We start from the raw sequence: 20836 nt of genomic DNA on the forward strand, positions 1-20836 counted from the left end.
CCTTGCAGGTCTTGCTAGGCGCTGATACTGGAGTAACCGGGGGTACGTTTTTCCTTGTGCTCTAGGTTGCGTAAAGCAGCAGTGCAGACAGCGTGTGCTCCCATCACTGGTCAGGGCTTGTTCTTTGGAGACACACGGGGTGAAGGAACTTGCCTCTGTTAAAGCACAGCAAAAATATTCTCATTTTTCGATTAATGGCTCTTTAGCACATTTGTGCCCCCTGTGTCTGTCCCCAGGGTGCCGCAGTCACATCCCCCCTTCCCGGGGCTAACTAGGAAAACCTACAGGTTGCAAAGCATGCTTGATTTTTAGATGTCCTTGCATTGTTTTTTCAGACCACTTTTTTATACCTTGTCGCAATTGGGACGGACAAACGACATAGACAAAGTTCTTTATGTACAAACAGCAGTCTCCATTTATTACCACAAACGACTTTTTATATAGTCTTTACCAGTTCATGTGTCGTTTTGCTATTGGTTGCAGGCTGCAATAGTAACATTATTGGCTAATTTTGCTAACATCAGTGTTACTCTTTTACTCCTTTCTTTCTCACGGGTACACCTTAATATCTCCAGATACTCCTTTACTCCCGTCTTTCTCACGGATAGGCCTTAGTATCTTCAAGGCTATTTTCTGTTCCCATACCCTCTGTGAGTAATCCTGCTGTAGTTTCCCACAATACCCAGACCTGTGTCTCTTCCATTTTGCACTCAGGAGCAAGGACCATGGCAGTTCTGAAGTGCTGAAGTCCAAAGCCATGACTAGGCATGACATGGTGTCTCTGGACCTAAGTAGTAGCAACTACAGTCACATGTGTGGCCCTAGCAACAGCAACACCCAGAGAGGAGGGGACATGTCACGACATACTTGATCCTGCTTTTCCTTGCACCGATCCTGTTCATGTGTGAACAAAATTCACTTTCAAATGTCCTGTAGGTTTTCAAAACCTGTAGGTTTTCCTAGTTAGTTTGGAGGCAGGAAAGTAATAATGCTGGAAGGGTTGACACTGGAACATTTCTGGGCTTTAAATAAGGATATCGCTAGGCTTGAAGGTATCCAGTGCTTAAAGCAACTTTTTAACTGGTACTTTCGAAAACCTGTTCAAGACAAAGCGGAGATATGAGAGTGAAATGGTTCTAGAAAACCAGGAGTTGCCATAGCAAGATAGGAAAGAAAGATTAGAAAGATTGGAGAAAAGCAAGTGTCACTCCAGTTTTCAAAAAGAGCAAGAAGGGGGACCTGGGTAACTATAGACTGGTCAGCCCCACCTCCATCCCTGGAAAGGTGATGGAACAACTTATCCTTGGTGCCATCTGAAGGCACATTAAGGATAAGAGGGTCATTAGGGGCAGTCAGCATGGCTTCACCAAGGGGAAGTCATGCCTAACCAACCTCATAGCTTTTTATGAGGACATAACCGGGTAGATAGATGATGGCAAGGCAGTGGGTGTGGTCTGTCTCTATTTCAGTAAAGCATTTGACACAGTCTCCCACAGCATCCTCGTTGCTAAACTGAGTAAGTGTTGTCTGGATGATCCAGGTAGTGAGGTGGACTGTGAACTGGCTGAAGGAAAGAAGCCAGAGAGTTGTGATCAATGGGGCAGAGTCCAGCTGGAGGCCAGTATCTAGTGGAGTGCCTCAGGGGTCAGTACTGGGACCAGCACTATTCAATATATGTCTTCAAGCAAACACAAATAGAAAGATACTAAACTTGGGTGAGGAGTTTGCTGTGAAAACATGGAATGAGTCTGAGCTGCTTTTTGTTTAATCTTGTGTGGGGTTTTTTTTGGTGATTATTTATTTATTTAGTTAGTTTTCAATTTCCAGGCTGTCAGTGTTGCAGTTCATGGCACAGACCAAACCCCAGAGAAGTGAAATGGAAGATTTCTGTTGATTTCTGTGGGCTTTGTCTGGTCTCCTAGCTAATTAAGGTGTCATCCTATCAAAACAAATTTAAAAGAAAATTAGAAAATCTACAAATGTTTGGATGCTTACCCCTGCTGGATTCAAATGGCAGATCTCTGCATCGCTGTTTATATTCCCTAGCAACCACAAGTTGAGTGCTCTATTTTCCTACTGTGTAAGAGTAGTTATTTCTCTGCCGTCTTTGTGTATTACGTGCACACTTAGAGCAATGGCTGTTTGGTGCGAGTCTTAGATAACTCATGAAGCACTGGAAAGGCATGCATGTGGTTGTTTATAGTGAAATATATCTCCTGTTGTCTTAAAATGTATATACCTCTCTCCAAAACCTCTACATGCTGAGGCTAAGCTTGATCCAGTTGTGTGTTAGAAAAACAACAAATAAACAAACAAAACCCAAAAGCCCCCAAACCAATTTGATTTAAGAGAACAAGAAGGTTAGGGAAATAATGTGTCTGCACTACTTCCTTTTCCCTTAAGGACTTGCGGAAATACCAAAACAGTATTCCTTTTGAGAGGACCAAGAGGAGAGCAAAAAATCGAGACAGTAAATGCCAAAACTCAACTTAGATGCTGTTTTTGCAACTGTATCAATTTTAGTGTAAAGTGCAAATAACCTTAAGAAACTGCAGTGTAGCCTGGGGTACTATAATTTTTATAGTTCTGAAGCATGTTTATTTTGTAAGATTTGTTGAGTGCCCTATTTAAAGTGATAATTTCACATCTGTTAAACGTGAGTCTACGGAAAATATGATACTGTCTATAGGGGACCTAGTCGGGAGTAAAGCTACTAGGAATGTTAAAACCTCAGCGGTGCCTGAAAAACGCGGTTTGTGGGGTCGCACCGGCTGTCGTTGGCCATAAGATGGCGCATTCGCCCTTCGTTTCCAAGTAGTGAGCTCGAACTAAATGAAAGTTTCAGGTAAAATCATATCGGCATATTTCATTTGACTGTAATTGCTTCACTGCAGGCAGTTTCTGAAACTCGAAATTAAGAGTCCCACCTGAACAGCTTGGCTATCTGCATTTCAATTAATGGGTTAAACGTTGGCCAATAATGTTTGTTACTAGTTGGAGACAACAGGATTAAAAAGTGGCACTGTCAAAATAGCGTTACGATGTGAAGGTAGAAATTTAAACGTGACAAATTGGAATGGCTGCCTGTGAGAAAATCGCATAAGACCAGAAAATGGATTAAGTGTGAGATCAGTCATTTTAAACATCAGAAGCAAATTTTTACTGCCAAGGGCTGCCTTCCACAGGAAAATTGCTGACTCGGGCAGTACCTTTGTGTTTGCAGAACACCCTGTCTGCAGCAAACCATCACAGGTGTGCAGCGGCCACAAAAATCTCAGCAGTGCAGAACAGTTTGAATCTGGGATGTGAACATCTGCTGACGCAGTTACTGTAAAGATCAGAGGTACCTCTTTTTCCTGTGAGAAGCCAAAACTTCTAGGAGAGTGCTGGCTCTATGTTCAGAGAGAATTAGTAGAAAAGATGTGATGTTTCTCATCCTTCGGCTTGCAGATTACTTGAGTAATTTCCTGACTCCTTGTTTTTCCTCACTGCAACCTCTTGGGAAAGTAACTCTTTTATTTATTCTTTGTGGTGTTCCTTTTTCAGTTGGACCCCGATCTTGCTGCCCCCTAATCAGAGCTACTGCAAAACAAGTAGAATGCTGTCACTTGCTCCTCTCCCTCTCTTTTGAGGCAACTGCATAGTAAAACCTACTTGTAGTGTATTTATCCATGGTTTTAGGACTTGATGCATCCCCAAAATAGGGGAGGGCTTAGGGAACAGTGAAGAAAGATTCTCAAATGGTTACAAATCCTGCTTCTTATCCAAATAAAAATAAACAGTGGCCTAGGGTAGCTTATATGCTGGTACTGCTTGTTGACCACCTCAGAGTTAGGACTTGTGTCAGTGTGCTTTCTGCTGGTGCTCATTTTATTACTTTTTTTTTTTTTTTTAAGAAATATATATTTTTTGTAACTGCTGTGTCCTTATTATACTTTAGAGACTGTCAGACAAAAGTAATGGGACCTCCGTGGTATTCAGTATAATTTGACAGCTGTTATGAATATTATGTCTTCAAGCAAAAGACTTATGATTCTGCAGAGTGACAGCTGTGGCTTGTATGTGTTTGAAGCAGCCCTCTGCTTGAAAGATGGTTGCACCCAGATATGTGGCAGTATCATTATCTGATTTGCAACCTTTTTTTCTGTACCAGGGCTGTCATTATTGCTTCCATCTTTGCCCTTTTCCAATCAAGCAGAGTGTAAAGAACTGTCTCTAGAAAACCACAATTTTCTAGAAATTTTAGTATAGATTTTAGAAAATCTGGCCTTCACAGTAACTTATTCCTCAAGAGCAGTTGCTTGTTCCAGAATGTATTCCTCTGATAGGATGTCTAATATGATGAAATGTTTTCCTTAGACATGTGTCAGACACTCCTATGTTTAAAAAAAAAAAAGGCTGGGAGTGGTATTTTTCAGATCACTTTGTCCGTGCTGTAGAAACTGAAATTGGATGGAGCAGAGATCAATAATGTATCCAGTTAATACACTAACCTACAAATGAAATGAATCATAAGAAATGAAATTACTTTCCTGACAATCTTGAGATAAATGCTGTTCCCTAATACCTCAGTCTTGTCAATTTGAATTTATATTATAGGGAAACAGTTGCTGACATGTGAACTCTATTGTGTAAATCTCTCAGGAAGCAGGTACTCACTGTTGTTTGCAACATACGTTATTCCCTGGGCTCAGCCTTTATTGCCTGTTTTCATTTAGTAGGCGAGAGAGTTTTTCCTCCCCTGGCCTTGTATGTTCTTCTGTTCCTAGCAAGGTCATACGCTTTAGTCTGAAGCAAGTGCGGCATGGAATAAGGAATGATCCGAAAGGCAGAATGAGATAATGCAAAAGTGAAATTGTTGCTTCATTCTTGTCGTTGCCTGGAGAAATTTCTCAGGTCTGGTGACAACTGGTACTAGAGGTGTGTTTCTTTGTGTATTTTGAAGTTCTGTCTATTCTATTCACCATAGAATATATTGCTGCTTTTACATCTAGCCATCTACTATTCTTCAAACTGCTGAAGATTATCTTTTGCTTTTGTTAATTTTTGATTAGAATCTGTCATCTTGTCATGAGTCAGTTTATCTTGAATTGGACCTTTATCTTCACTTGAATGTTTATTCAATTTTAATGTTTGGGGTTTGCTTCTGTAAACATCAAAAATAGTTCAGAGTATTCCTCTGTATGCTACTGCAAGCCAAACTTTACATTCTGAAGTTGTGATAGAATTATGCTTCTGTTCCATTAGGTTTTGTTCCTAAGTTGTTTCAGTTCGTGTTCAAATTACATCTGTAGTAAAAAGAAAACCATGTCACTTCTGAAAACAGATGTCCACATGTGTTATCAGAGCGGGGTGTGGATAAGCAAGATCCTCATATCAGTCAGTCTTATGGTTATTATCTGCCTGTGGTCATTACACGACTCCAGAGATGATACAGAATTCCTGAAGCAGCCTGAAGGTGCTTCTGTCACTCTGAATATGCAGGGAACCCAGGGAGATTGCCTTATGCAGCTCTTGCCTTTGAAGCATGCAAATTCTCTCCTGTGTTATATACCCCATAATATCCAGTCTTAGCTTAATATACTTCACAATTATTGCATGTAACTAGCAGTATAAAGATCCTGGAAAACCATGTTGTATATTAGAACTGTATTAAATGGACCAGCTCCATCTCCTGCTTTGCTTCATCATTGTTCTAGTATGTTTGTTTTGACTTACTGTTTTACCACATTTGACTTATCATACTTACCTTGCTGTTGGCCAGTTCCTTTGAGATTCAAACCTAAAATAAATGAGAAGCTACAGAAGCTGCAGAGTCTATCCTTTGACATAAAAAGTTTCTGTAATGTTAACAACGAAACCTCTAATGAAGGCTAAATATTCTTCAACATACTTGAAGAAAGGGGAAAAAAAAGAACTAGACAGGAACGAGGAAAACTGAGGTGGTGAGTGTGAGCTATTTATAGCTTTGCTTTATGGGTATTCTGTAATCTAACCTTTTTTTTTTTTTTCCTTAGGCCATCTCTTGTTTTGTCCTCCTTGTCTCTCATATTTGGAGAACATCACCTCTGTCAGAACACGCCCAAAGCATTGATTTTCTCTTTTGTGGACAATTGCTACATGTGGCTGCTCCTTTCCTAATGGAATTTCTAAATGCACCGTTGTTCTGATAATGCTAATATGTTAATTCAGGTTGAAGCAAGGTCTGTTTTAATTATGGCATCTTTTTCTACTTGGTAATCCTTATTCAAACAGAATGCTGAGCCCTGCAATTCCAAGAGTGAAAAATATGCATTGTTGCTCCGATTCTCAGGCTTCTATCCTTGTAGGTGGTCAAGGTGAACCTTCATGAAGTATATTCATATCTGCCTGAATTCTGCAATGCTGCAGGATCTTCAGGCATCTTTTAAATTTTTTCTACCTTTTGGACTCTTCATTCCTCAGTCCCTTTTTTCTCTGTCCTGTTTTTCTCTTGTACCTATAGCTCTGTCCTTGGTTCCTTGAGCTTCCTTCTCATTTTGCTGTCTTTTGTATCATGTTCTTTCAAATTACATGAAACAGCTCTCTAGTTAAAGCAAATCCAATTTCTTCTCTCATTGCAGAAGAGATCCTTAACCAACCTGTTTGGATTATAACTAGAGTCCATTTTGTTGTCTATGTGCTACTTTGTACCAAATGGGGTGTTATGTCTTTGTTTTTTTAACTTAACGTTTCCTTAGACAGTGACAAACTGTGTTGCTGCTGCTGTGTCTAACGCTGTGATGCACAATGTAGCTTCCGTAGGACAATCAGAATGATGTACTGTCTGTTAGAATAACATGACAGATGGAAGCAAAATTGTGAGTTCTACATGACTGGTAGATCTTGGAAATGCTTCTTTAGTGGTGATGAGCGCAGACTGAGTAAGTTTATATTAATTCATCATCAAATAATAGAAAGTTCTAGGTGGGATAGTTTTATTCCATTTTTAAATAGTACATTTAGTTTCTTCTGATGTTGAACTCCTCGCTCTCACTTTGTAGAACAGCTTTATTCATGTGTCAAGTCAGTCTTGATTGTGCTCTCATTGTTTAATGTATTTTGTACTTCAGTGTCTGTGTCCCAGACAAGTTTCTCATCCTTTTTCCTTCTGGCTTATCTGGGGCATGATTCAAAATCCTTCAAGAGACGGGCTCAGCCAAGTTCATTTTTATGATCTTGATTTGTAAAGCACACTAGCTTTCTGTGTTTATTTTTCATACACCACTAAATTTAAAAAATGATAAGCAGTTCTGCAAGCATCAACAATCTGTGGACTTGTACTTCTCTGTCAGCGTATTCAGAGGAAGCACTTACATTCATGGGAAGAATGATAAAATTGACTGTATCATATAGACTATGAACAGCATTTTAATGACATTTTAGCATTCATCAAAAGCTCTTGGCTCTGCAGTTGCTTTTGTTTTGCTCCCTGTTTGCATTCATGTTATAAATCACTGCTTTTAAAATGGATTTAGAAAGTGCTTTTCTAACACAGTCAGCAATTAACTGTGAAAGTTAAATCCTCAGGAATTAAGTTATAAATTAGTCCAATTAATTCATAAAAATAAAACAGATTGGTACAAGTAAGATGAACTGTAGAATGATTGAAGTAAACACAGAAAACAAGAATATTCACAAGCCAAATTCAATAGATGGCATAATGAAACAGTTTATCTTCAAGTGTAGAATATGTATGAATGTACTTCATTTTTCTGAAGCACTGAGTATAAGCACCTTTTTATGCAACCAGGCCATGTTTTTAGGGTAGTTATGGCTAATGCCATGTCAGTTGTCATGAAGCTGAGGGTAAAGACAAAGGGAACAGGAATAAGCAGATGCTTATAGGTAGATGATATTGTGCTTCTATATTATCTATACATAGTTGTGCTTGTGAGCGTGTCCTTGGGATCCTGGGAATTATGAGTCAAAATTCTAAGCTGCATATGAGTTTAGAGAAGTTCCTTGTTTCTGTGGTGTGCAGGAATTCTTAGAAGGGATTATCTCATCGACGTGAGACTGGTAGTTTGTTGGAAAGATTGATGCATCTTCTGGGATTCCCTGAAGTAGCTGGGGTCAGGGTCTGACTGAATATGCTTTTGCGTATAAGATAGCTGCATATTGCCCATGGAGGTAGCTCAGGCTGAAACTTGCAGTATTTTTTTAGAAAACTGTCCTTCTGTTAGCACTCTCACCTTGTGCCTAACATAAGGAGATGCCAGCTTTGTTCTGACCACACCTGCCATATGCAGATGTAGAGGTGATACAAATATTTCAAAATATTTAGAAAACTAATCACTTATTGAGTGTTCTTGGAATTTGCCCACTTTCTGTGGTACAGTGTATTACCCATGAGGCTTAAGCATTGATTTCTATCTAAAAATCAGTAGAAAACTAAATTGTCAGACTGAAGAAGCTTTGAAGGTTTTTTTACCTTATGCTGCAAGAAATACATGATTCTAGAAGGGAAGCATGTGTCTGATTCCTGGCTTACCTGTTTATGAAAGACTGTTGAGGTGCTGTGCTGGATAATTTCTGTTGGACCTTAGACTTTTCAAGCTTGTTAAACATCAGGGGTTTTATTCTTTTTGCCATCTTGATACAGTTGCAGGTTCTGAGGCTGCCAGGGCTGAGGTGTGTTAGGTACATTTTGAGGTTTGCCTCTTGAATGGCATACTCAAACCTTCTCCAGCTGTCAGTTGCCTGGGCTGTTCTGACTTCTGTGACATGAGTCTCATGGCACTAAAGCATCTAGAGGTGGCAAAGAGCTCTTGAAGATTCCATAGCTGAGCTTTGGGGGAAGAAAACCATTATGTATACAAAGCTATGAGCCTGTAAGTGTCGAAGGAGTGAGACTCAAATGCAAGAGTCATAGAAAAGGAGCCATACACGTCTCCTTTTAGATGGCTGGGTTGAGGCCAACAGTGAGTGGAAATAAATGTGAGTGCAGGAGGTGAGGAATAAGATGTATGAGATGTTTTTACATTTGTTTCTTAAATGAGTTCCACTGTCAAATACTTTCAAATATTTTTCTCTCTCAAAAGGAAAATTAACATCAGTTTCAAGCTAGAAATATTACCATACATTGATTTGTTTGAGAAGACATTGTATGCCCTGTCTTCAAACTTATTTATTTGGATGTTGCTGGAATTTTGTAAAGGTTTTTTGAATTACCTATTTGAAGAATTATTATTACTAAACTTCTCCTGTAATCTAGCAGTGGCATGTCAAAAGTCTTTAATTTGGATACAGCTGCATCAGCTTCAGAAATTAAAATTTTTTTGACTTAGTTTTGTACCATGTGAAACAGAAAATTTTAACATCACCCACTGCACCCCCAAGCCCCACTTCTTGGTTTAATGCGGACTCTCTGTATCTTATTTAGTTTAATATTACGTGATCAGAGATTTTGATAAATTTATGGTTTTGTTTGCTCTTATTAGACAAATGAAAGTGGAAGATTTTGTCACATTGTATTTCAGCATGATTCTAGGCATTTACAGATATGTGTGGATGTCATCAAGACAACCTGAGCGCCTGACCAGTTCTCCTTTTATTCTTTGTCTCTTTCAGGACTGATGAACATACTCTAATTCTAGGACTTCATATAATTCAAATCTTGCAGAAAGTAGCAGAAAGGCCTTGAAATCCATGGAGTATATATCCAACTATATATGGGCTTAATGAGAGAGTTTAAAGCCTGAAACTGAGCTGTGGAGTGCTGTGCAGTTTGGAGGGAAGCTGCTTACTTAGCAAAAGCTATTATATTGAAGCAGAAGTGGGAAAAGTCTTAACTAACTGGCATATTCCTCAGATCTCTATGCATCTTTGATTATTTCCCAGTTTACAGAATAGCTGGAAGAATGCAGTATTTATAATAACATTATTTAAAAGACTTTTTGCACAACTGGTCACTTCAAAGGTCTTTTTTCAGCTTTAAAGGGTACCTTTTGAAGCTGTGGGAAGTGTAAGCCAGCTAACAGGATTTCCACCTCTGCTCTAAGGACTGATACGACTGATATGACTAGCCTTGGTGGCAGCAGTTCTTTTAGTGTTCCAGTCACCCTTAAGGGAATCTTCCTGTACTTCAAGGCAGAAGCTTATTTCCCCAACCTGCAAATAACAGTTTGAAGGCAGAGAACATTATGGTGCTAAATATTCAGAGAGCTGAGGTCTAATCTACTCATTTTCTCCCTGTAATTTGTATCCACAGCATTTCATCCTATCAAAAAAGTTGCAGAAAATGCAAACTCAAGCCTCTTGAAATGCTGAGATTTGCATTGGAAACTAAATTGCAGGTTAAAAATCAGTTGTCATTGAAAGAAGTTGCTTTGAAAATTTGATCTGATAACTCATGAAGATTTTTGATTGCTAAATAGTATGCATACAGAGTGTAGGAATAATATATTCTTCTAGGTTTGAGAATCACTTGTAAACTGATTGCAGATCTATGAAGACACTTGTGTCAGGGTGAAGGAATTTAGAAACTGATTGTACTTCCAGCATTTTAGACAAGACTTGCTCTGGATGTTTCAGACTCTTCTGCTCAAAAAAACACCACTGACAAAGCTAATATTAGTTTTGTGACTCTTTAATATAACTGCCTCTCCTGATGAAGACCTTCTCTAAGTTTTGCCATTTATTGCATTTGTCTGCTTTAGGGGCTGACTTTCCTAACAATGTCCTGGTTTAGGAAAAGTCACTTAAGAAGCTGCTGTTCCAATGAAGTTTTGAATAGTCTGAACGTTTTTTTTTTTCCTCTTCCTTTTATGCTGATACTAATTTTACTGTATCTTGTAGTTAAAATTTAACACAAGTTGAGGAATGTTTCTTTTCATCCCCCGGGACAGTTTACATTGCAGTCATTCACCACGTAGTTGTTGGCTGTACGGTGCTCATAGACATGATATTTGTCAACTCCCAGACTAGACTGAACTGAAACTGCCGAGTTTTCAGGTTTGAAGTTCTCTTACTACTTTATGAATTGTACTGCTGTCCATGCAAGAATAACTTTGAAAGATCCTGTAAGCTGCTTCAATCTTCAGAACTTGTCAAAAATCTGAGTAATGGCCTTATGTCACTTTTCTGTCTAAGAGGGAATGGTGTCTGCAGTAGCTAGAACAAGAGAGAGGAGACAAAGTATTTGTTGGAATGCATATACTAACTACTTTTTTTGCATTTGTTGTGGTATCTGAAGTACCAAATGCTGATGACTGTTGATGACCGCGTGCCAGAGGCAGAGGTTCTTATGTTGAAGCCATGCTTTGTAGTTCATTTTCTGTCTAAATTATTGAGACCTCCTACTGTATTTCTAGTCTGTCTTATAAGACCTGAGTAATAATCCAACAAAAATAATTCAAATCTGCCTAAGCTGCAAAGGCTGTATTTCATAGTTGTTTGGACTCCCGTGTTTGCTTCCAATTATAAAGCATAAAATGAGAAGGCTTGGTTTTTAAACTCGTGAAATCAGAGTAGTTTAACATTGAGTTCTCTCATCCCTCACTTCAGTGAAGCAGTGTGGTTCAGTGAGCAGAAGACAATTTTTAAGGTAATCTTTAAACAGATTAACAAAGGCTTTAGATGCACATAAAAGCTTCCTCCCTGCCACCTTATTTTCTTTTCTAGTTTTTTTTTGTGCACACTTAAAATTAAATTTCTGAGGTAGAACTTGCACAAAAATACTAAATGGTGGAGAAAACATTCTTTTGTTATACTTTACATCCAGATCACACTTCATGTCATCTGAAGATGCAGCTGTTCTTTCAGATAGTTGATTCATGTCACCCACAATTAAAATGTCCTTGCTATTTAAAAAATGTTTCTCAGCATGTCAAGAAAGATTGTCGAAACAATGGCTCATTCAGTTAGAGAAAGGCTCATAATGCTTTATAGAAGACTGATGTAGTGAATTGATTAGAAAAATCTGGTTTTTTTCTGATTTTTGGATGAAGTAATGTATTTTCTTGTATCTTGGCAGTTAATTTAAAACCAGATCTTCCGGATTTAGAACTAGAGATGGTAAATTACATTGTTGTGATTCCTGGGTTACACACCATATTTACAAGTACATTCATACTGATCTCATTCAATGTTGCTATTTCTGTCAATCACTGGTTTTCTTGCACCAAATGTGTCACTTCACTTGTTGTAGGTACTCAGGGATATGCAGTCCGAACTTTCTAAACTCCAGAACTTTGATTATTGATAAAGGAAGTTGCATTCTTTCTGAAATTAATGGTTCCTTTGAGGAAAGCAAAATCATGAGGCTTGTTCTTGCTTAGTAATGGTTGGGCATTTCTAAAAATTGAAAACAAAACAAAACAAAACACAAAAACTTCTGTTAATTGAAACTGATGAGAATATTGAGTTGTCACAGCTGTTAACATCATAATAAAATATTAACAACATAATTTAAAACTTCTTGCTGCCTTGTAGAATTCGCCATTGCAACTTAGAAACTTAGGTATCCTGTATGTTGTGTGGAGAGGGTTCCCCTGCTTGTGAGTATGGGATCCTGGTGTACAAACCTTTGACTAAATGGCTAATGGCCATATTTCTGCCCTTGGTATTTGCAGGGATCCTTGCCTGGCTCCAGATTGTGGCAGCCTTTTTTTGGCTGGGAAGTGTTTGGTAAGCAGTGGGTAGGCCACTTGCTGAAATACTGGAGAGCAGAATCCTATTCTTAGTGAAAGGTCTTGACTGCAAAGTTAGAGATGTTTGTGAGGTCTTTTCAGTCTGAAGCTGTTCCTCTCTTGTCAGTATACTTTGGCGTTCACAGTTTGGATGTCTGTTATTTTTGTGGATGGAGGGTTATGTAGGTCCTTATTCAGTGAAACAGAAGCATGCAGTGGTGCAGGAACTGGAACCAAGCTTGCTGCCCTAATTGGCAGGACTGTGATGTGTACTTCTAGGTTTAGGCTCGCAGAAGCTATTATTCCCTTCTGAACTGCAACAGCTTCAACTGAAGTGTTTCGAATTTTGTAGAACTGGTAGGTAAGAAAGATCCCTGCAGGCTGGACCGTTGTAGCAGTTGAGTAGCTAGAGCACCCACCAGCCATACATCAAATGAAGAGACTTGCATGGTTGGTTTGTTTTTGAACTGTTTCAAAGCATAATTCACAATTAAAGGTTGTGAATTTGAAGTAGCCACCTTTTTTTTCCAGTGCAAAAGCAAGATATCTGAATTGCACTGCTAGGTTGAGTTTAGAGTAAAGGTGTCTATTTTGCTTTTCTTTGTGGTCTAGTCAGTGTGAAGAGGTTTGTTAATCCTTCCTATATATTTGTAATTATGACCTGTATTACTAAGGGAGAAACAGAAAAAGCCTGCAGGGCTAGTGTGATTTGTTGCAGTTTCAAGATGCTTAAAAAGTACCACGGTTCTAATCATTGCTGTGTCTTGGTCCTGTGAAAAGACCAGAGTACCTAAATTCAATTAACATTTGATCTGGTGCACCTGTGCCACTTAAGCCTGAAGAGTTTTTTTTTTTTTCTGCTTAGAAAGGGCTAAGCCATTCATCCCTTTCCCATTATCTGTTCTGTGCACAGATGTGCTCAGTGTGATTGTTGTTGTATTCCTTGCAGATGGCTGCAAGTCGGTGTGGCAAAGAGATTATGACATTGATGTGAGTTTTACATGAGGACTTCTAACAGTCGAATGCTCTTGCTACTCTCTGAGCCCCAGTAACTCTTCCACTTTCATGTTGCATGTGGAAGGAAGTTTATTCCTACAAACACTACTAAATAGTCACTATTTAGCTTTTCCCTTTTCATCTCAATCTTCTCCTTTTGATAAATACATGATATGCCTGTAGTTTGGCCACTTTTTGCAGCTGGCATCATGGTGATAGAATCCCCACCCTAATGAAATAGATAGGAATTGGTTTAAGATTTCATGTTAACCCAGCATATGTTTTTGATAATATCTGTTACCTTTGGAAAAAAAATGCAACTCATCTAGGAAGATCTATTTACATGCCAATCTTTATGCACATTTTCCACAGCTATTTTTTCACCTCATTCAAAACAAAGATGTTCATAGCCTCATTATATTAAATGTCTAAATCAATCACTTACCTGTCTAACTTGTAATGTGCAATAGCAACAAAAAGTATCCCTGTTCATGCAAGCAATACTTTGAAGCATAATACAGGCTGCTACAGACAAAAGGAATTTTCATTGTAGAGGAGTAAATGTGATATGGTCATGAAAACAATAGAGATGTTTCTCCTCCTTCAGAGAGTAATTTCTATAAAATATATGAAATAAACCAGCATGAATTTAGTCAGGCTTGTCTCGCCATATCCTAGGATGCCAGTTTCTTGGTCTCCTGTGCTTCATTTCTGTCACAAGATTAAGGAAGGAAGGAAGGATCACAGGAGAAACATAAAATCAACATCTAGTAGGGCAATTAACAATCTATTCAGAGCTCATCACTGTACAAATTAAGATTCATTACATTTTGCTACTATCTTTAATTTAGCGAGAGTAGCAGCTGCCTGGCTACTTCTTATAGGAGTCACAATATTGCAAAACTACACAGAGGGGCTTTGTTTATTTTTATCAGTACAGAAGAAGGCAGTATATTCAGCAAGTAGTATTTCAGGGGAAAAAACTGTCCATATTAAGAGACTCTTAAAATATTCCCTCAGCTCCATGTGCCTTCCCCTCTTAGTCTCTACTAGGCTTCATTATTCAAAAACTCATTTTACCATTAAATTATAAGAAAATATTTTCCACAGGTAACAGAAATTAAGTGAAGTCAGGGACAAGTCAATAAACCATTATGATAATCACAAACAAAATAATTTCACAAAAATGACACATAGCTTGCTCAGAGCTACAGTTATGTCACTGTGGTTTGTGAGAAGACTAATGATTTAGCAGTTATCTTATTTTTTTCATTTTAGAGGACAGTAACTTAACATTTCCAGTTAATTTTGAAGCTCTCCGCAAGAGAGGTTCAGGCTGGTCAGATTGAGTCTGAGCTGGCTAGACTTTGTTAATTCTCAATTGCTAAGGAGGAGGAAGGTTCCTTCCAGTAATAATTGAAAGTACCTAAACACAACTTCTGTTCTGAACTGACTCCTGGGGAAGGAAGTTCTGTCTCTTTGTAAGTGGAACCATTTGAGCATTTGTAAACACAACTGAGTTTTGCAACTTTGAGGCTCCTTAGTACTGAGATTCCTGACTTGAATGTCAAACACATCACTGTTACCAGGGGAATAACACCAACAATAGTGTAACTGCGGGAATAATTGGGTTTTAGAGTTTTGGTAGTGTTGGAATTTGACAGGTAATATTTGGATTAAATGGAAAATTTCCTCCAAGTTTGAGCAAGTCAGAATGAAAACCAAATTGTGTGAAGTTGACTTCAGTGTTTAATTAACATCATGTTTAAGGATTTTGTTTTGGTGCTAGATGTTTCTCAAAGTGTAATTTATATATATTACAAATAATACATGTACATATTTTAAATACTAAAGGTTATGGGGAATTATAGCACTTTCAAAATACTGGAATGTTCTGATAAAGGTTTTTATAGTATGAAAAAGTCAATGTAGCCAACAAATTTGTAAAACATTTTATATTCCAGTCAAGATGCATGTTTTGCTAAAAGCTTGGCCAATTTATTTCTTACGTTGTCTTATATTTTATTAGGTTTGTGTGTCTCAGTCTTAGCGTTTAGTCTATATATAGTGCCAAGATAGTGTAGATATATTTCTATACTGTGAAAGAAAGGCATATTCTTCTGATATCAGCTTATTTTATTTGTATACATAGTTATAAAATGTATCAAGTGAAGGTTGTATAGGACATGGCTGAGGAGTGACTACTTCAAAAAGAGCTGTCTCCGCAAGCTGAGAATAATAAAAAGAGAAAGTCCATTTGGCTGACTGTTGTCTTAGAAAGATGCGCTCTGAAATGGACAGAAATTGTAAAGATAGGAGTTATAATATTGCATTTCTGTGCATTAAGACTTTCAGTCTGACCTGCCTACCCTGTTGCAAGTATTGTTTCTGCTTGGAAAGGTTATAATTAATTATTTGAGTTAACTCGTATGAGTAGTTTCTTGTATCAAAAGAAGCCAGTGGTGGGGCTGGAGTCCAGGCCATGGCTTGCACAGTCCAGAAAAGCCCAGATGCAGCCTGGGCAGATGGTTTGAGGCTGGGAGCTTTGTTGCTTTCCCCTGTTGTATGTACTTATGTTGTAGTAAAAACCCACAAAAAGAGGTGAGTTATCAATTCAGCATGAGGTTGTCAGGCATCAGAGGAAGCTGCATTTTGAAAATCTGTTTCTTTATTTCACAGACCACAGGAAAAGTCCAGCCTGGAGGAGTGGGTTTGTTGGCCAACATGCTTTTCAGTCCTGATTCCCCCAGTCTCTCACTTTAGGGATGTGACTGATGAATACTGTTTCTTCTCTGCATGCTCATGTTTCTTTCCTGTGAAGGTGTGAGGGTAGGAGCAGTGTGCCAGGTAATATCTGCGTGTGGGGAAACACTCCAAGGACCTTCGCTTGGATTGTAGTCAGAAGGAAGTGAATGGTGGGCCTGAAGATCCCAGTATGTGTGAAGATTTGTTATTCAATATGTAGGAATTCTATCAATGTGCATGAGACTGTGTTTTGGATGAAATTAAGATAGCAATTGAGCCCAGATGCAGGTAAAATACTCCAGTATCCACCATTGAGGAAAGAAATTGCTTCAATATTGGATGAAAAAGTGCATGCTTAAGTAGAACAAAATAGAAATTAAATGTTTTTCACTTGATCAAAACTCAAGTGTGGGATACGTTTCCACTTGCTTCTCTTTTGTTAAGCAAAGTAGCTGTTCCGATCATTTGTTTAACTGTAGATTTTTAAGTCTGGGATGGACCATAACACAGACTGATGACTCCTGGAGTAGCTTCAGTCTCTTCCTGAAAATAAGTCTCTTGTATTTTACACTGTTGCATTGACCATAATAGCACTTGTATTCAGATCATAGTCCTTGTAGCTAATCACACTGTCAAGTGAGTCTCCTCTGTCCCTGGAATTAAAATGTCAGCATACTCCAAGTACTCTTTTCCTACTTGAATTAGAAATGGTAGTTTGCTTCTTGAATATTTTCTTTTTCTATGGAAATCTTTGGGTTTTTAAATGTAGCTTTATGTTGTGGGATTGCACCTCCTGAAAATTGTCATCAGGCTTGAGGCGTATCCTGAAACTTCTCCAGGCAATTAGTTTTTCAAAATGGCAGGTAACTAGGACAGAGCAATCTTCTTTTGTAACAGGGGAAAAACCAAAACAAATAAGCACCCCCCATCAAAAAAACCCCAACCAACCAACAACAAAAAAAACCCCAACCAAACATGTAATGAGTTTTGAATTGGTATGATTGTATTTGCATTTATAACACATACGGTTCTGTTTACATACTTTGTTTTATGATCATACTTGCTTGACCAGGAATGGATTTCATGCATGGATTTTGCAAGTCTTATGGGTTCCCTCTTAATTTTTTTAACTCTCCAAAAATAAGAATGTCATGCATAAAATTTGGTTTATGCGACTTAAATAGTTACCTTAAACATGGTTTTTTGTTGAATAGTTTTGAAATTGTGCAGGGATCTGCATGTTATCCCTTGTTAATTTTGGTTCCAAGGGAATTAAATCATTAAGAATGGTGAGCCTTGTGCTGCACTGTTGAAGTTAATGGGAGGTTTGTAGTTTATAGCAATGGACTTGCAGGATCAGTAGTCACCCAAGTACTTTTAAATAAGGACCTAATTACAAATAGAAACATATTGACTATGTGTAGAAACGTTCATCTCTGCTGGAGTAGAACATCAGTGCCTATTCATTTTGCTAGATAACCATCCTCCCACCCTGTCATCTTATATCAGTGTAATAACAGCACTGCAGAGAAGGATTCAGTTTCTGGCCAGTGAAATTCATCAGGGAGTTTCTATCTTTTTAAATTAATGAAATTAAGGACAAATTTTATTAAAGAAGCAGCTGTTAAAACACTTTTTCTCCAGTGGTGGGAGAGAGAAGGGTAGCTTCAAGCATTCTTTGTGCCATTCTCTGGAGGCCACTTGACTGTACAAGGCTTTGTCTGTTTTCCAGGAGCTGTGAAGAACATATCTCTTTCAAAGAGTTTGCAACCTAATGCCGTAAACCTGCATTGGAATTCCATGAGCAGAAGACTGCAGACTTAGAATCATAGAATATTTTCAGTTGGAAGCGACCCTCAGGATCATCAAGTCCAACCATAACCTAACCTTACTCCAGCATTAAACCATGTCCCTAAGAACTTTGTCTAAATGCCTTTTAAACACCTCCAGGGATGGTGACTCCACCACTTCCCTAGGCAGTGGGTTCCAGTGCCTGACAACTGTTTATATGAAGAAATCTTTCCCAAATGTCCAATCTAAATCTCCCCTGGCTCAACTTGAGGCCATTTCCCCTTGTCTTAACACTTGCTGCTTGGGAGAAGAGACCAACACCCTCCATGCTGCAACCTCCTTTCAGGTAGCTGTAGACAGCAATAAGGTCTCCCCTCAGCCTTCTTTTCTCCAGGCTAAACAGCCCCAGTTGCCTCAGCAACTTCTCATAGACTTGTGCTCCAGGCCCCTCACCAGCTTCGTTGCCCTTCTCTGAACTCTCTTCAGCACCTTAATGTCTTTCTTGTATTGAGGGGCCCAAAACTGAACACAGGATTCAAGTTGTGGCCTCACCAGAGCTGAGTACAGGGGGTGATCACTTCTCGTCGTGCTGGCCACACTATTCCTGATACAAGCCAGGATGCTGTTGGCCTTTTTGGCCACCTGGGCACACTGCTGGCTCATATTCAGCCAGCTGTCAATCGACACCCCCAGATCCATTTCTGACAGGCAGCTTTCTAGCCACTCTTCCCCCAGTCTGTAGTGCTACCTGGGGTTGTTGTGACCCAAGTGCAGGACTCAGCACTTGGCCTTGTTAAACCTCATACAATTGGCCTCAGCTCAACCATCTAGCTGGTCCAGATCTCTCTGTATGGCTTTTCTACCCTCCAGCAGATCAACACTCCCACCCAATTTGTTTCTTATTTTGGTATGTGTCTGCGAAGATGCCTGGATAGGTCAGGCTTTCCACACTGATCACAGTATAAGGTGGGGGGTGGGAAACAGAGGAAATATCAGTGCTTTTAAAGGTTATGTGGGATTTTTTTGTTTGTTTGTTTGTTTGGTTTTTTTGTTTGTTTTTTTAAATGCTACAAGTAGCATTGTGACTCCTTCCTTCATGGTTTCTTCCAGTAGACAAAGGGTTGATGATCTGGCTTTGTCGTTCCCTCCAAAGGTGGGATGGTTCAAAATTAGGTAAATTGGTAAAAAAATTTGTAACAAATTTCACATCATTGTGTGAAGACCTGGGATCTGAGCCTATACTTAATAGTATGTAGTTATGCAGTGACTATGTTCTTAGAAATACCGATGCTCACCTGGTTTAGGTGACCACGTGAAGGTTCTGTGGTTTTGATCAGCTTTACCAAGCAGCTGACATCTGTTAAGTCCTTAGAGTGACTACTTAGGAAAGGCTGCATTGTGTGCTTTAAATCAGAAATCTGTATGTGACTTCTTGTCAAGGACTTGCAGCAAAAATGGCTGGTCATTTTAGTTTTTGGTATTAAGTAGTTCCAGAAGTTAAGTTAGTCAAATCTGCAGTTTATTTCCAATCACAAGAAATAAGACCTGTCGTCACAGTAGAAAGAAATAGTTAAACAGGTTAAGTGAAGTTCTTAAAAGAATTGAAATTGGCTGACAAACCATTAGATGTATTTGATTCTTCACCTTGGACTTACTAGTACTTTCCTGACTTGTAGTTGAATGAGAATAGCAGATACAGAAAAAAAACCCACAAAACCAAAAACATTATATGCAGCTGATATATTTGACTCAGCTGGTTGGAAAGAAATTTTAACCAAAAAAGAAGTCAGTGAAAGATCTGCTGACATAATGTAATTCTGTTACTTTTCAATAACATTACTAATTCATGCAAGTCCCACTCAGCTGAAGCATCTTAGTTGCAGTGAAGCTGGGTAACAGAGCTGTGCTTTTTAAAAAAGGAGTTCATTTGGTGATGTTTAAAATGCTATTCCTGTTATGACTAAGGATTCTGGTGATGACACTATGACACTAGTATGTGACACTGGATATTTTTGAGTAATGCTGTTAACACAGATGTTGACTGAATCTTTGAATATGATGTGAAAGGTACTGTAACATACATGGTGAGATTGTGTATATCCGTTATTTGTTTTATAGTTTATATCCAATACGTTGGTAGCTTCAGCCCTGGGAGGAAAGGTCTGTTTGGCAAGGAGTAGGAAAGGTGCTCAGTTTGCCCACATAACCTTGGAAAACTGCATTTAGCCTCTTGTGACACAGCATGACTACTTAAGCTGAATGTAAAATTATATGTGAATGTTACTTAGTTTTCAGATACCTGACATTCAAGGTAGATTTTAAAGCTTGTCTATTATGTTTCAGTAAATCTTCTGACCTGCTGCTCTCTAACCTTTCGATTTACCCAAAGGCATACTTGCTACTGCTTTTCTTCTGTTTTTCATATGTGAACAAATCGCCCTATGTATGAATAACCCCAGCCATGCAGAAATCAAGATAGAGACCTGCTTTTTTCTTCACTCTCTGTCCCCTTGGGCAAATCAGATACTGAAAGGCTCACCATCATTTTTATATACCTGTAGGGAAAATGCATGAAGAAATTGTGCTGGGAGGAAAACAATTCAAGCACAATAAACTGCTGAAAAACAAATGATTCTCTTCCAGTTACACCTGCT

This window comes from Nesoenas mayeri, assembly GCF_963082525.1.
Source record: "Nesoenas mayeri genome assembly, chromosome: 4".
Lineage (NCBI taxonomy): Eukaryota > Metazoa > Chordata > Aves > Columbiformes > Columbidae > Nesoenas > Nesoenas mayeri.